We start from the raw sequence: 17510 nt of genomic DNA on the forward strand, positions 1-17510 counted from the left end.
GTACTTGATACCATGGGGGTTATCCCCACAGGTAAGGCAATTGCTACAGGAGGCTCAACAGTACCAAGTTCCCTAGCAGAAGAGCAGTGGAAGATAGGTTGCTCAGAACACTGAGTAGAAACATCTGTCCATACATCAGAGGAGAGCTCAGCATGCACCCCTGGGTCAGTAATGTCAGAGTGCAGGCTGGTCACTTACCTCCACAAGTATAACCTCTCACGAGATCAGAAGGTAGGGAGAAAAAGAGGGGGCAGTCCTGAAGGAAGGAGCCAAAAACAATTTGCTGGTATTGAAGATGAAGTAATCCCTTTGAAGATACTGGCAAATATCTTTTGACCTTCCTTTACTGCTGCTAAACCTCTCCATTGCAAAGACCATCCAGCACCAATCCAAAACAACAAAACTGGCTAGCCTAATGCCAAGGACATAAAGTGGCCAAACCCCTACTTACAGCCTTCATACTTCTCAGTTTGCTTTTCTTGTTCAAATCCATGTTGAGCAAAAAACACAAGCACCATACACACAATAAAAAAGATTAAAGAAATTTTAACTTACCAGTTAGTAAGAGTACATCAAAATGTCATAACTCAACAACAGCCAAAGAAAAAGTGATTGATGATGGTGTGTGACCACCAATTAATTACCTGGTTACAAAGTTTTATCAACCAAAATAAAGGGCAATGGTTTGTATTCATACAAACCATTGCAACTCCTAGCTTTTCTAAAATCACATTGTTCATCTCTAAGAATTATATACCAATTTCTTTCTCCAATCTACTGAAAATAAGCATAAAGAATATTTTCATTACAACACAGGTGCAATGTCTCTATATCTACCACATTCAGTCAGGTCAACTTTCTTCCATGTTTGCTATGAAATCTGATTCCCAATCATCATGCTTTGTTTTCTCATTCCATACTCTGCAGAATAGTCTAGTTAGTATATGTAGGTCTCCATCAGCTGGTATATCAATCAAATTATCCTCTCATATTAAATACCTTTCATAAATATTCCACCCAGCATTGTCGTTCTTTTTCTGAAATTATTGAACCTTCACTCCCTTTGACAGGAATTTTCCTCCTTTTTCCACCATTCATTAATAACTGTCTGGGCTAACCCTACACTAATGCCATTCCCTGAATACAAGGCTTTGTAAACATCAGCCTGTTGACTGTCCAAATATTCTTTGCCTCTTTGTTGTCTAACTTCATCTACACTAACAATTTGCAATTGAAATAATCTTATAAAAACAGGACATTTCAAAATTGTGACAAAAATAAAGTTTATGTAAATGTCAAAATGAAAGTGGTTGTCAACAATTATATTAGGACTTTTTTTTATATGTAAATTTGGAAGTAATAAAATCTATTTTCATTTTCATATGCAGAAAGCCTACCATGTGCAAAGCGGACAATTAACAGATTTTATCAATTTGTTTAAAACCTACTTGTGCCATATGAGTAATATAGCTTCTAAAATTGATGATATTTGGCATTATTAAAGTCCAAAACAGTGCAGTAGAGATGATGGATACCTCCTTTGTAACCAAGATGCAAGGCATTAATGAAGTAAACTTTACAAAAAAAAAAAAAACTTCTTGAAGAAAATATCACCATTGTCAGTGCCTTTTATCCTGCTGTGACCTCTCCAAATGCAAAAATGGGTTACTACCCATAAGGAGCTTAAGAGAGCCATCTAACAGCTTGTAAACATTGGCTTCACTAAGAACATTGTCAAGAGGGTCACTGGGAGGATCATCAACCATTGCTATAACTGAAGTGATGTTAATAAAAAAAAAAAATTATAAAATTGTCCTCTACAATACTTGAAAACCGATAAACTAATAAAATATTGTAGCTACCTACATTTACCTTGCTGGCAGCACAATCGTTACAAAGAAAATATCTCATCTCAAGAATACTGTTATGCATCCAACTGAGCAGCAGAGATCCAATCTGATATATAAACATATTTGCCAAACTGAGGGGGCCCTTTACAACAAAGAAAAACCCTCAACCACTCTACTATACAGTTTGTATAAGGTAAGAACTATTCCAAAACTTTAAAACATCTTCACAACCACTGGATGCATCCAGAAGATAACAGTCCACCCTGCTGATCAATAACACCTTACCTTTGAATGTAACCTTCCAAGGCCACTATTGATACATCCAAATGGTTTTAACATTTTAGTCAACTTGCAACAGACAGTAATGAAAATTCCAGTTTGAAAAACACATTCTAAATTGTAATATAAATTTTCATTGCACAGTAATACTGGACACTGTACTCTCCACTACAATAATGTATAGTTAAGTCTCATAGATTAACAAAATGAACCCCAAAATTCAGATTTTAGAAAATGAACATTGTATAGAAACTAAACAATCATATCCCTGCAAAATTATTGGTGATGAAAGTAGAACATCTCTCATATGATGATGCATCCCTCCTGCATATTATGAAGAGAGTAAAACTACTGGTATTTGGTAATTATACTATTTACAGTTATTGTTCAAACTGATAAAGATTTCCTTGAGTAAATATACATATCTAAGGAACCCCACAAAAAGTAGCAAACAGAATCTATTAGATAGCCAAATCTTTAAAAAGAACAACAAACAGACATTGCACTCTACTTAACATATAAAATCAAACAGATCTCATTATCCATAGAATGCTACTGTTTTACATCTAATTAGAAGAAACAGTTTTCTGAAGATGTTAATATGTTAGAGTGGGGAAAAAGGCATATTTAATTATCTAATAATTGCCTCAAATGTACTCTCTACTCTATGGAATGGAATGGAAAATACAATTTAGGCCAAAGCTAAGCACTGGGACCTATGAGGCCTTTCAGCACTGAAAAGAAAATAGAGAGTAAAAAGGTTTTAAAGGTGTAACAGGAGGAGAACCTCACATTTGAACTATGAAACAATTGTTAGGAGCTCGAGAGTGTGGAAAGTAAGATGGAAGATAAAGAATATGAAAAGAGGTACACAGTAAAAGGAATGAAAGTGGTTGCAGCTAGGGGCTGAAGGGAAGTTGCAAAGAACCTAAAGTAATACCTCCAGTGCACCATGTGAGGTGCACTGACAGGGTCTTTACTCTATATAATATTACAGTGAAGATGCACTATTGTTTGACAATTTATCAAATAAGTCTACAAAATATTTAGTCAGCATGCTCACTCTATCAATAAACTATCAATTTATCAATATTTAATTTAATCGGGCCATTTGCATCACTTGGTATAGGAGGTGGTGATGATGATTGATTTACTGAACCTGAAATTTTTTAAGTATTATGAGAATTTAATTCAAACCCTTTCAAATTGGTTCTGCTGTCTTTCTAAACTACTGATTACTTTATAATTGTGATCATAATTCATACTTTACATCTTCGGAAGAAAGAAGTTTGATAAAGGATGTTTGATGATGGAGCAAGTATCAGAGGGTATTACAGATGAGTCAATATTGTTTGGATATATTTTTTCATTCAACTTTGTTCCCTTATCGAACAACAAGACACTAAAATCTTATAACTACATACACAAAACAATCGCCAACATTCTGTCAAAATGGTTCATAACTGTCATAAAAATGCAGGGGTTTTCTTAACTGGTTTCATCCACTCTTTTACCAACAGCATAAAATGAAAAATTAATTGTATACAAAGCCAAGCTTAACTCCAAAGTAAACTGGTCCAAGATGTAATAATGTGTGTATCCACTTTACTGATCTCAAAAATTAAAAACTATAACCACCCTAACAAATGAATCTTATGTTTATCCCTTGTACTGGCAACTACATCTTGCAAAACAAAAACGAAAAAAGATAACTTGGAAATGCGGTACAGTACTGTAGTCATTCTGAACACTGTAAATATGAATTAGTAAAATTTATCTTACTAGGCCTCTATAAATCATGTTTCTTTCCCTCTTCAGAATACACGCTGCCTCACGAGGGCTGATTCAAAAGGACACAAACTCCACGACTGGGTATAGCAGTAACAGTCTCTACGCACTTGAGTCCCTCGCCACACTTTCCAAAGAGATTAAATTCACCCCCACAGAACTCTCCTGGACCCTGGAAAAATAAAAGAAAACATATACATGAGAAATACTGCTATTTGGAGCTGTACTGTACTTATAAAAATATATGTGTGTGGCTAGAAATCAGCAAGAGGTTTGTGGAGACCCAAAGATGTAGACCCTGTCATTGCAAGGATACATTTACTGGATTTCCAAGTTTAGGAAGAGGTAGCAAAGCCCGTTCTTCAAACACACTGTGGCACCTATGCTAATTGATGCAGATACAAGTGAAGGAAGAATACCAAAATCATAAATCCCAAGTGAATCCTGAAACTTTAAGAAAATACAGTATATAATAAATAGTCTCAAGCATAGCTATCAAATCTGTCTGTTACAAAGAATTAATAAAATAATTAAATAAAAAAATGCAACCAATGTTCATGTCCAGGGAAGTATAGTAATTCAGAGACAGATTTCCTTGCTTTTCATTCATGTGTTTATCAGAAATAAAGTTTAATGACATAAAATATGGTTTATAGCTTATGAAATTATCTAAGGAGTAATTCTTATTAAAAATTCTTGGTGAGTAGTTACTGTATATCCAAGTTAAAATATTCAAATAATCTTTTGAACAATATGTTTTCAGTTGATATCTGCCAGTGCTCAGCAGTCACAGAGTTTTGATCATCATTCCATCAAGTCATGAAATACAGCAATATCTATTCTTGCTAACATTCCCTGTATTAAGATACACCTCAAAACACCAAGTCAGCTACCCTCAAAACCAGTCTCTTAAGTAAGACAGTATTACTCCAGTACTTCCTAATCATTAAAACCAGTTGACATATATACAACAAATCAGCTAGGGACATGCCTATTTTAGCTTTACAGTAATGTACTGCAGCACTTCACATGATGGTATATATATATATATATATATATATATATATATATATATATATATATATATACACAGGCAATCCTTGGTTAATGGCAGGCTTGGTTACCGGTGATCTGGCTTTATGGCACTTGTCTAGTGACGAAAATCTGCAGTTTTCGGTGCTGAAAATTGCTTATTTCTGCTTATCGGCACCGATACATACGTAACAGGGGCGCCAATAACCAAAAATCGGCACTTTTGGGCACCGATAAGCCCAGAAAATTCCCAGATAAGTGCCGAAAATCGCCGATTTTCAGTTATTGGCGATTTTCGGTTATAATCACACCCTCAGAACGGAAGCCCTGCTGATAACCGGGGACTTGCTGTGTGTGTGTGTGTGTGTGTGTGTGTGTGTGTGTGTGTATAATATATATATATATATATATATATATATATATATATATATATATATATATATATATATATATATATATATATATATATATATATATATATATATATATATATATATATATATATATATATATATATATATATATATATATATATATATATATATATATATATATATATATATAGTCTCGATAATTGGGCAGCTACTTGGAAATCTTAGCTTAATGATAAATAATATTGCCAAGACCAGGAAGAACATTCTTTATTGTACAAGCTTTCGAGTATAAAACCTCATCATCAGGCTGAAAAAAAACCGACAAGGATGAGAATCAATAAAATTACAATAAAATGAATTGTCATAATAAATCTTCAGCAAAAATACTAACGAAATATATAAAATGAACAAGTAAATACAAACTAAAAGGGTGAGACGTAAAATAACGAAAAATTAAAAATACAAACATAAAAATATGAAAATAAAACTAAAGTGAAATGTAAACAAACTACCACTCACAAAGTAAAATATTTAACGACCTAATTGAGTACCTACTATGAAATTACACGATAGCTAGTTGAATACCAGACGAGTTGTTGTTCAATTCCGGCTTCATCTTTTTAATAATCAGCGACTCTGAAATTAAAAGGTCCAGTCACTGACCTGGATTTTCGGGTACTGTCTTTTTGTTCAAATAGACTGGACCTTTTAATTTCAGAGTCGCTGACTATTAAAAAGATGAAGCCGGAATTGAACAACAACTCGTCTGGTATTCAACTAGCTATCGTGTAATTTCATAGTAGGTACTCAATTAGGTCGTTAAATATTTTACTTTGAGTGATAGTTTGTTTACATTTCACTTTAGTTTTATTTTCATATTTTTATGTTTGTATTTTTAATTTTTCGTTATTTTACGTCTCACCCTTTTAGTTTGTATTTACTTGTTCATTTTATATATTTCGTTAGTATTTTTGCGAAAGATTTATTATGACAATTCATTTTATTGTAATTTATTGATTCTCATCCTTGTCGGTTTTTTCAGCCTGATGATGAGGTTTTATACCTCAAAGCTTGTACAATAAAGAATGTTCTTCCTGGTCTTGGCAATATTATTTATCATTAACTATATATATATATATATATATATATATATATATATATATATATATATGTAGGCATGTATGTATGTATTAGACTTTCCTAAATAGGTTACTTGTGGAAGGCTTCAACTTCGTTCATGTCAAAACAGCTTTTGTCATTGTATCTGTATTTGCTTTTATATTTTATATTCCCAAAGCCAGTGTTAGGGGCTCAATGAAAATGTATAAAATATCTGAGTGTATATCCAGTATTATGAATGGCTGTTAGAACTCTATGAACACTGCAGGCATTATATATATTAATGCTGGGTTCTCTCTCTCCACTGTAGTTTACCCAGTGAAGCTCTCGCCTACTTATTCATAAACTGGGAAATATTACACAGGTAGTGTCACGGTAATAGTTGTCTCTGGTACACATTCTGAGTGTGGGTCATACTGGGATTTACCTTGGTTATAAATGCCCACAACAACAGCCTTTGTTTATTTGATAATTTTTTGCCCAGGAAATCACCATAACTTCATTTGGCCACCCAAGAGCACCTTTTACATTTATTGTACTGAAACTGTAAACTTGCTTTATGATATACAAGCTTAATTAGGTTTAAGTGGATTAAAAATTCCCTTTAAAAAAGGAATATACTATATCCAGATAAGTCACCAAACTGCCATCATCCGTCTACAACTAATGCTAATCTGCATAAAATCCTATGAGTGTAAGAATCATTAAGTAATCATTAAATAACATGTGAAATCAAGTCAAAGAGAAAAAGTAATAACAAACCAAATTCAAAACAAGAAAATCCATTTTAAGTTTTCAAGATCTGCACCAAGGACAAGAGGAAAATGAAGCTGCAGAGAACATTTTGAAACCAAACCATCAATAAACCAAAGTCAATGACAAATAAAAATATTTTGGTTTTAAAACACAGATAAAACAATTTTGGTTTCAAAATGCCAATCGTATTTATTTCCTTATTTTGTATACTTAAAACTAAAGCAGATAAAAATTCTTGTGAAATATAATTTTCTTCTCTTCTAAATCACGCATGGGCGGGAAAATCCAACTTTAGTCATTCGATTTTTTTAAAGTATTCTTTTAAGTACATGCCAAAAAGTTTTCTGGGGAATCAATTTTTTATGCCTTTAATTTATTAACGTATTTGTTGTTTAAATCTGGAAATACTTTGTCATACTAGAAATACACAGAAATATGGAGAAATCTTGATATTTTTGGACTATCCTGGTATCACGGGATATAAAGGTAAAACTGACCGCTACTCGCGCGGCCTGTTTCCCTCCAGTCGCCGACCGGAATATTTACTGACTTTTTTAATGTTTTTGTTTATCTTTATGATATTTACTATCTTTTGTTTGTTTTTACATTCATCGCCAAGAGGCGTCCATATTGCACATAACTAGATGGGCGCGGTTGTAGTCTTCAGTTTTACAGCTTTAAACAGTGAAATAATTACTTGATTTAAGTTAAATCGATGAAAATGAGATTAAGTTCGTCAAATGTTGTGGAAGGTCTTGATATCTCTGGGAGTCTCCTGTTTATAATGTTCCCCTGTGATCTACAACTGCAGTTCCGTTTTCTTTATTAAGCATTACTTGCAACAAGAGAAAATTTATGTTAAGCGTAACCATTCCAATTGTCATATCTTAAATGCACTCTTTCTCCTCTTCAACCCAGCACCCTTTCTACGTCATCTTTCTTTCACCTCAACACTTGCGAATTCAAGTTTCCACAGACTCTAGTCCTCTATTCTCTCTATGTCAAGGCGCCACCGTGAAAACACCAGGCCTAATCCAATTTTTTTTTCGGCATTTTCACTGACTACCTACTGTAAATCTAACGACTCAATTTCCCCTCTGTAAAGGACAATAATGTCAACAACCTATGCACAACTTTTCATTCATTTTTGGCTGCTCCATTTGTCTCATTTAGTCTATCAGTTGGGCCCATTTTTGTGTGCTACCATTTACAGTTTTCTTAAGTACCATTGTTTCTTTTTAAATGGGTGTCTTATAGTTCTAAACCTTACATACATTACAACTGGTGCCGTAAGCAAACCATTTTTTATTCAAAATATCTGCATTCCTGCTACTTTTCTTACTTCACTCATTGTGTTGATTCACATTTGTCTACTAACATCACGTGATACACTGATTCCCCCATACCAGTTTGAGCCAACCACTTTATTCTCTGATACTTCCTCCTAACCCCCTTTACCAACAAAACCTCACCATCCTCCCAACCCCCTTTACCAACACAACCTCACCATCCTCCTAACCCCCTTTACCAACACAACCTCACTCATGCTAAAATCAACTTTCAACTTAAAATTTTGTTACGCGTTTCTAAATGAACACCAACTAACGTCGCCCCTCAAACATTCAACTACATGTCCTGTTGAACTTCATTCTTTCCTGACCTCTGTTACCATTATAACGTAATACATCCACGGGAAACAGTAAACCTTGTTTAAGTGCCACTTTTCTCCCAAACTACTTACTCTACATATATTCACACGCTTCAATTTCAATTTAAAAACTTCTAGTCTTTCTTGTTAAGTTTTCATCTTCGAGTTTAAACCATACACCCTACACATTGCATCCCTCGTAATTCTAGCATGAGGTTTCTCTAAGATTCCCTTTCACTCCAGATCTTCTTGCAAAACTGTTATGACATGCGCCTGATCCACATACATTCTCCTCCGTCTATACACACATTCCTTTTCCATTATGAGCTTGGCCAGTGTTATTCTTACATCCACTTCTCACTACTTCTGTCATTGTACAAAGGAAATTTTCCCCTCTGACCAAGTCCTTTGGGATCTTTCACTCCAAAAATATCTTATGGACGACTACAGTCAACTACATAATCGCCACCATGCTATAGTGTTCTACTTGTAACCCCTTTAACTTCTGGTGCCTTTCCCTACTCCATCGTTGTAACTGTCCTCTTTTAATTTACAAAGTGTCTTCTACTAATCTGCTTCTTCATCCCCTGTATACTTACTCCATCGACACAAGACGTGACTCCATTCATAAAGCATCTCTACATAGTTTCTCTAATGAAATGAATGCTGGGCAGCATCAAGGATTTCTAATCAGCAACCTTCGTCGTATATAAAAAAAGAGTAAGAATTGCTTAAATGTAGTTATACTTAATGATATTGGACCATGACAAACCACAGTAGCTAAAAAAATATTCGATATAAAAATATCAATAAATATGGTGCCATGCTTCTATTTCACTCACCTTTGATGAATGGCACATCAATCTGTTCATCACCCTCGGCAGAATACCAATAGTACACCCCGACAGTCTTGCTTGTGTATCGTGTGACTCACACCACAGTTTACATATTCATGAAGTATCACATGGCCATGATAAGCCTTTATACAAATGACCTTGACTCATAGCCAAACATCTCGGATGAATACATTGCAATGGCCTTCATATAGTAATCTTTCAGAATAAACAATGCAGAATCGATAATTTTCATATGACAGTGATCAAAAAAATTTTTCAAATACTACAAGTAGGACTACAAAGAAACGTTTCTCTCCAGTTTAAAAACATGGAAGGCAAGGTCCTACTAATAAACTGATCTAAAGGAAAAACGTAAAAATACATCTGGTGTCTATACACCATGTTAAATAATGTGAACTAAAACAAATCTGAACTGTTAACTACTGAAGGCTTTGAAGACCAACCGGAAAACTCAAAACCAACTTCGAGCACCTTGTGGATATGTTAAGATAATATGATTACTATATTAGGAGGCAGATTTACTTGTTGCAGATCGGTTACCTTAAGATTCTGTCTGTTTCCAGTTTACCATTGCATGTCCACAAAAGACAACTTGCGTCTTGGGACAGGACTCTGAAAACATGAATACTTGGGGAATGCAGGTTTCGAAAATGTCAGGTTTCTAAATAGAAAGAGTGAGGGTGAAACACAGTAGCACGAAAACTTGACATTCCACTAGTGAAATGAACACAATAAAACTACATTTCACTACTTAAAGAGACTACAGATTACATTTCACTACTGAAATAAATACAAAAAGACTAAGTGGATCAGAATCTCCAGTTCCTGATTTGTAAGCAAATTGGCAAATCGAGTTCTCAGGTAGAGTACGTTATGCGCCAAGATAGTTGATAAAAGCTACCAAATACAAAGTTTCGTTTCGTTTTCTTTTTACTTAACAAGCAAAACAATGAGTCATGGGCCATACTGCTTACTTGAACCACGCCGATAGGCCCACCAGGGCCTCGGTTTGAACAATCTCAAAGTTGTACTACGCTAGGGTGATTGCTTTTAATTTTACAAATTGCAGTCCCATTGTTACTTAGGAGGACTTTTAAAGATTCTTTTTTCACATCTCTTAGTAAAACTTTGGACCTTTACTTTAGCCCCATCATGGCCCAGTGGGTTTACTAAGATATCCAACCTTATTGGATAACAGTGTTTTGCCTTTACGTTATGTAAGTGGAGAAAGAAATTTGCATGCCCTTCCTTCCTTACCTTTGCACACACATCGCAACAACTGCAGACTCCTTTGACGTAGCCGTAAGGACACCCGACAGGTTGCAAACATATAATTTGGTCACACGGGAGGCACGTTAGTCCCAAGGAGCTGGAAGCAGGGAGAGATCCCGATTACCATATTGGACAGCAAGTTCATTTCCCATTCTAGAATACATTATTTTACATCCTTACTTTTTTTTCGTGGTACCTTCCTGTATTTCTGAAGTACTGTAAATCTTTAAGTGTGTCAAAATAAATGTAAACCTGTAACTTCATAATTGTATATACAAAATACATGAAAATAAATGAACGTGTTTTTGTGAAAGGATGGGTACCTGCGTATTGTCACACGACTTTCACAGAAAAGTAAAAGGTCTGATTCAGTCCAAGGGCTGACGAAAACCAGTTCCATCACATACATGGGGTTTATCTAAAGTTAGGCCTAAACTAATAGCAGGGGGTTCGTGTTTTTGTTTTCGAACCCTGTCCTTACCATGAAAGGAGTTCCTGGCGTCCACACCTCCTCACAGTTTCATATCATGCTGAAGAAAACACACAAACTCTATACACACACACACGAAAGGAAGCTGCATATGAGTGGAGTTATGTGGAAAATAAAGATCAGGGTCTAAATTTCATAACGGACCTTCGCATCACATGGTGTAAAAGGCGATGATGATGATGATCATGTATATAAACATATAGATAAAATGTATATAAATAATATATATGTGTTTATACAATATGTATATGTAAATAAAGGCAAATGCCACGAAGGAAAAATGAACAACGGAGTGGTTGCTAGACCTTTCGACACAACGTTCCATTACTATCAGTCTGCTAGTAGAAGACCGTTATGTCGAAAGGGCTAGCAACCACTCCGTTGTTACATTTTTCCTTCGTGGCATTTGCCTTTATTTATACAATCATCATGTTCCATATCTTCACAAATCGGTTGACATACACACACACACACACACATATATATATATAATTGTGTGTGTAAGTACGTGTGTACTTTCCATAAAAACACACAAGCTGCTCACCAACAAGATCTGTTTACACAAAAGCTGATTCAAATGTACAACATACGTGATGAAACTGGACGGATAACTAACACATTACAGGCAATCTGACCGATCCTTACCATTCAACAACAGCGCACAGCAAAAGGAGAGAGAAAGGGAAGTTCATTATCGCTGCTTTGGGTTCTACCTAGCTATCTAGACCAGGGCAAATCCTTTGGCCACAGAGCTGTGGTCCCTCGCTTATCACAGATAGAGACAAACTGAAGGGTATCACCAACTACTACCGGTTTTAAGTACTTTCTGTTCGGCTTTCTAAGAAAAGCGTCTGTCCGTAAAGGTGACATTTCACATCACTGTGAGGCCAGGGTCACCCTAATTGTAACTTTCCCCTGTATATGGCTTCAACTCGAGTTGTGGGTTAATTATGGTAAACACTTGGCACAGAATTTCGTAAAACTTCCATGCGAGTAAATTTCAGGTAATATAGGTAAAAGTCCTTTTGTTCAAAAGTGCACGAACATAAATAATTCCACGTAAATAAACACCATAGTTATCTACCTACTGCTGTGTTTTTCATGGTTATCCGTTCAGTTCAGGATTTTTAATAAACAGGAAACCCAACAGATTAAACTAAGAATTCAACACTGCCATTCAACAAGCGGACCACTAGAAAAAAAAAAGCGGTACTCATCGAAAGTATCCATGGCCAAGGGATGGTTTTCTTAATACAGCTACGAAAAGGTTCGAAATCCGTGTTTGAACTGCCTGTCTAACATCCAATAACAGAAAGTGACTCATGGCAGAAATAAAGAAAAACAGAAAAAAAACCCTTTCGAATACGCAACATCAAACCTACTAATAGTAATAAGATGCCACAAGAAATGACAAAATGTGCAAACTTAACATATCTAAGAAAACTGAAAATACATTTACTCAGAATTTATGATACGAAAAGACAACTTATTCAAGAAAACTAAAAAATGATAAGTAAATGTGACTCACGAGGCCAGATAGAAAAGCCTCAATAAATAAACCCGGATGACGATAATGATGACAGTTATGATGAATTGATGAAAAGGATACGGTGTCTTGAAATTCTAGGATTACTTAATACCTGATAATGGAATAAAACGGCACCATGATCTTCCAATCAATAGAGAGGTGATGCAATTTTATTATACATCCTACGACCACATAAGCAGGGAAAGCGACTTACCTATAACCTGTAAATCGTTATGACGTAGTAATAATAAATATAAAAGTACAAAATGTATTCTGTTATTCTCAATACAATATCAAGGTCTGACTGTTCATGTTCTTTCGTTCGTTTGTCGGTGATTCAGGGGCTTAGTGAATTCATCTGTTTGTGTAAAACAAAGCAAAGCAAAAACAATCACAGGAAGGGGTTATTAGGCATTGTGATGCGAATATAAGAAATGCTTTATTATCTTATTTGCAACACACGAGAGAGAGAGAGAGAGAGAGAGAGAGAGAGAGAGAGAGAGAGAGAGAGGGAGACGTCCAGTGCGGTTGCCAGAATAAGCCTTTAAAGAGAAAATGCGGAGAAAACGTTTTCAAGCTGATAAGATCAGACTCTATCATCAAGGGATGAGAGGAACCATCTGTATGGAACTCCTTTTGGCTGGGTAATGCAAGTCCAATGATCAGCTTGTGGAATTCTCAACAGGCAAGAGCGTGTGAACGATTGATAGGGCAATGGGGTGGTTTGTGACAGCTGGTAATTAACCAGCGTTGTCTACCAAGTGATAAACATGCTTTGCAGTGCTGGAACCTAGTGCAAGAACGTTCGTTCTTATTCCTCAAACTGAATTGCGCATTAAGCTGTCTGTGAACGTTATGGTACTCCTCAAAATTGATTAGTCAGGACCAATGGCGGGGGTGAAATATTCAAATTATTTTCTCATGTCAGACTGACTTAAAATCAGGTTGAAGATAAGTGGTATAACGTTAGTGGTTTTAAAATTAACCAGTCGAGAACTACAATCTGTTCCCTCAAAAGAGCACGAACAGCTTATTAGGATTCCCACGAAAGAACATTCTAGTAATATACTCTTGTTCCTTGGGGGAAGGTTAGTTATGGTAAACAAAGAGGGTAAGCAGAAAAAGAAAAGAACATTACATAAATGGCAAGAGGGAAAACATTGCCTTCATAACAATTGCTCATAAAAGACAAAGTAAAATACTTAACAAGGTCAAATTATACAAAACCTACGCCGTCATTTAAATATTCATCGGTGGTCTGGCAATATTCTTCCTCCAGTTTGATTCACGCTACCCTATAATGGATAGATAGGGGCACAGTGCCAGTAGGATAGGTTATGTTAGGCTTGGTTGGCTAATTTACTACTCAAGTTAAACGTAGGCTTTAGGACGACGTCAGAACTCTCGTCAAAATCTTACCTTTGCCGGAATAAGTCCTTCTTTCGGCACTTTACAGATATAGAGTAAATGACCATGCTGCCAAGTATTTTCCACAAACGGATAGATGAGCCTTTGCTGGCCTTACCTCTACGCTGCAAAAAAATGAAGAATGAAGAGGTTGTAGACATCTGTTAAAGACAATGTTTCCGATAAAAACATAAAATTACAGCAACACCGAGTTTGCATGGACAAGCTATCACTGTACCATCCAAATATAAGGCTAAGTTATAGTGGAAGAATGGGAGACCTATCGATTAACTCAAAACTGTTGGTTAAATAATAACAAATGTACAAACCTGAGAGAGATACCTTCAGTTAAAAGATTTTTAATAAACAGGAAACCCAACAGATTATATAAGAACTCAACACTGCTACGCAACCAACGGACAAGTAGAGAAAAAGCTGTACTCATCAAAAGTTCCCATGGCCAAAGGATGTTTTTTTAATAATATAATTACGAAAAGCTTCGAAATACGAGTTTTAATTGCATGTCTAACACTATGTAACGGAAAACGACTCGTGGCAGAAATAAAATGAAATATTCATTTCGAATATGTAGCACCAAATCTATAAAGATGCCGCAAGAAATGACAAAATGTGCAAACTTAACACATCTGAGAAAAAACTGAAATATAATCAGAAATGCTTTTGATACGGAAAGACAAATTGGATTATGTCAAAATTGGCGAACAAAACATCTCCATGTCATGAACAGCGAACCCAATGATCCCCATGCAAAGAATGGCCAACCCTTTCCGGTCCGAACACCAATTCCACATGAGGGCTAGTGCTAAACACGGCGAAACAGTGATTCATCTACACTGTTTCGCCGTGTTTAGTACTAGCCCCTGGGTGGAGGCAATGTATTTCGCCTTGTTTAGTACTAGCCCCTGGGGATCAAATGTCTGGTACCGAAGTGTTCATGTCTAGAACAGCGAACCCGATTATTCCCCTGTAAATAACGAACCCAATAATCTTCTTGTAAAGAATAGCGAACCTTGCTGTGAGTGGGTTCGCTAATCTTGACATGATCAGACAAATTATTCAATAAAACTTTAAAAAATGACAAGTAAATGTTACCCACAGGATGGAGCAAAAGATGTCTGATAGAAAGGCCTAAAAAATAAACTCAGATGACGACGATGTTGACAGTTACAATGGATTGATGAATAGTGGTTCGTAAAGGATAAAATGTCTTAAAATTCTAGGACTACCTAATAACCTGATAATGGAATAAACGGCACCACGCGAGCTTCTAATCATACAAATAGGAAAAGCGACCTATCTATATAACCTGTAAACAGTCATAAGCACTAGGAAAAATATATCAGTATAAAATGTATTGTGTTGTTTTCAATACAACATCAAGGTCTGACTGTTGATTTTTTTGCGTTCGTTTGTCGCTGTTTCAGGGATTGACAAAGTGTACAATCCCAGGAAGGGGCGTCTAGGCATTGTGATGCGTAATATGTAATACATGCTTTGTTTTCAATGCTTGCAACACACGAGAGATATATACTGTACTACAATACCTAATAACGCAAAATTATAGAGACCTACGCTATCATTTAAATGTCGTCGAGGACTCTAGCCTCACTCACGACACCCTAAAATTAATTGCCGTCGAGGACTCTAGCCTCACTCACGACACCCTAAAATGAATTAGGTAAGACATGGTGCAAATAACATGGATTAGGTTAGGCTTGACTGGCTAATGCACCAATTCAAGTTAAACAAAGCCTTAAGATGATATCAGAGCTCTCGTGAAAATTTTCTCTTTTCCAGAACAAGTTCTTACTTCAGTGCATTCAAATCTGATTACAGATGTGAAGCAAAAAAGGGACAATTAGTGTTATAAAGACTCCTTTTAACTATAAAAATTCCTTGTAACGACAATGTTTCTGCTTAAAAAATACAATACTGGAAGCACGGAGCTATCACTAAGCCATCCAGATATTAGGGTTAAATTAAAGTGGAAGGTTGGGATCCGTATCAATTACATTAACCTGTCGTATTAAACCAGTCTCCTTGCAGGACACATAAAAATAATGAACAAACCTGGGAGATGGAAAACCAAGTTATGACGGAACCAAAGTAGAGCTGATTTTAGCTGAAGCTGAAATGACACTTGTTATACTAACTGAACTGTTCTGAAGAATATAAAACGAGGAAACAGACCGATGATTGGGAAAATGCAAGTCTGAACATAGTACCACAGAAAGGCGACCTGACTGATTGTGGTAACTAAAAGGGCATGGACTGGCTTGGATTGCAATGAAAATATTCAGTATGCTTATTTTCAAAAGGCTGTGGAATGAAAACGGAATGGAACAGAATTTAGGCAAGAGGCCAGGGCCAAACGCTGGGACCTACATTCAACGCTGAAACGGAAATTGAGAGTAAAAAGTTTGAAAGGTGTAACAGGAGGCAAACCTCGCAGTTGCACTATGAAACAATTGGTAGGAGAGGGCGGAGAGAGATGAATGACAATATGAACGGGGGTACAGTCAAAAGGAAGGAATGAAACTGGTAAAATTCTTAAGAGATGAACAAAATGGTTTTAGAGCATTTGCTAACTAAGAGAAGGCACTTAACAATGCCCAAAGACCAATAATATGGTAGGTCTTGCATTACTTTGGTATTCCGTACATTATGTTGTAATATCAAGCCGGCCTCGTTACTGCACAGGATACTGCGGTTACGAGCTTGTTTGACAGCGCTCATCCGATCTTAGTACAAAACCTCGGGATATGGTCGGGAGTTTTTGTACAGGGAAGAAAACGACCATTGCACACTTGAAAAATATACGACAATCTTCCTACTAATTAACTATTTTATAATTATCTAATCTGCCATATTGTCGTTAAAGACAAATTACAACCCCTGCAAAAAAAAACTGACAGATGAAAGAAAAACCAGATCTCTGGCAGTTACCAAGTCCTCAAGAGAATACCCGATATATATACACACATATATATATGTATATATATGTGTATATATATATGTATGTATATAATATATATAATATATATATATATATATATATATATATATATATATATATATATATATATATA

At 35.7% G+C, this 17510-nt stretch overlaps 1 protein-coding gene across 7 annotated transcripts in view; it reads right to left on the reverse strand.

Moving 5' to 3' along the window:
* Positions 1–2177: 2177 nt before the first annotated feature.
* The window catches only part of LOC136840180 (uncharacterized), a 63107-nt gene continuing 47774 nt past the window's right edge, over positions 2178–17510 (reverse strand). For 3 of the 7 annotated variants that reach the window (XM_067106665.1, XM_067106660.1, XM_067106658.1), the window contains 3 exons: positions 14413–14525; positions 10961–11072; positions 2178–4089 (listed from right to left, as the gene is read on the reverse strand). The gene's annotated coding sequence lies outside the window, so the exon portion shown is untranslated. Of the gene's footprint in view, positions 4090–10960; positions 11073–12110; positions 12472–14412; positions 14526–17510 lie in introns of those variants that run through there. The other 4 variants (XM_067106663.1, XM_067106662.1, XM_067106661.1 and 1 more) reach the window with 3 other exon arrangements.

The sequence above is a fragment of the Macrobrachium rosenbergii genome, chromosome 7 (genome assembly GCF_040412425.1).
Source record: "Macrobrachium rosenbergii isolate ZJJX-2024 chromosome 7, ASM4041242v1, whole genome shotgun sequence".
Classification (NCBI taxonomy): Eukaryota; Metazoa; Arthropoda; class Malacostraca; order Decapoda; family Palaemonidae; genus Macrobrachium; species Macrobrachium rosenbergii.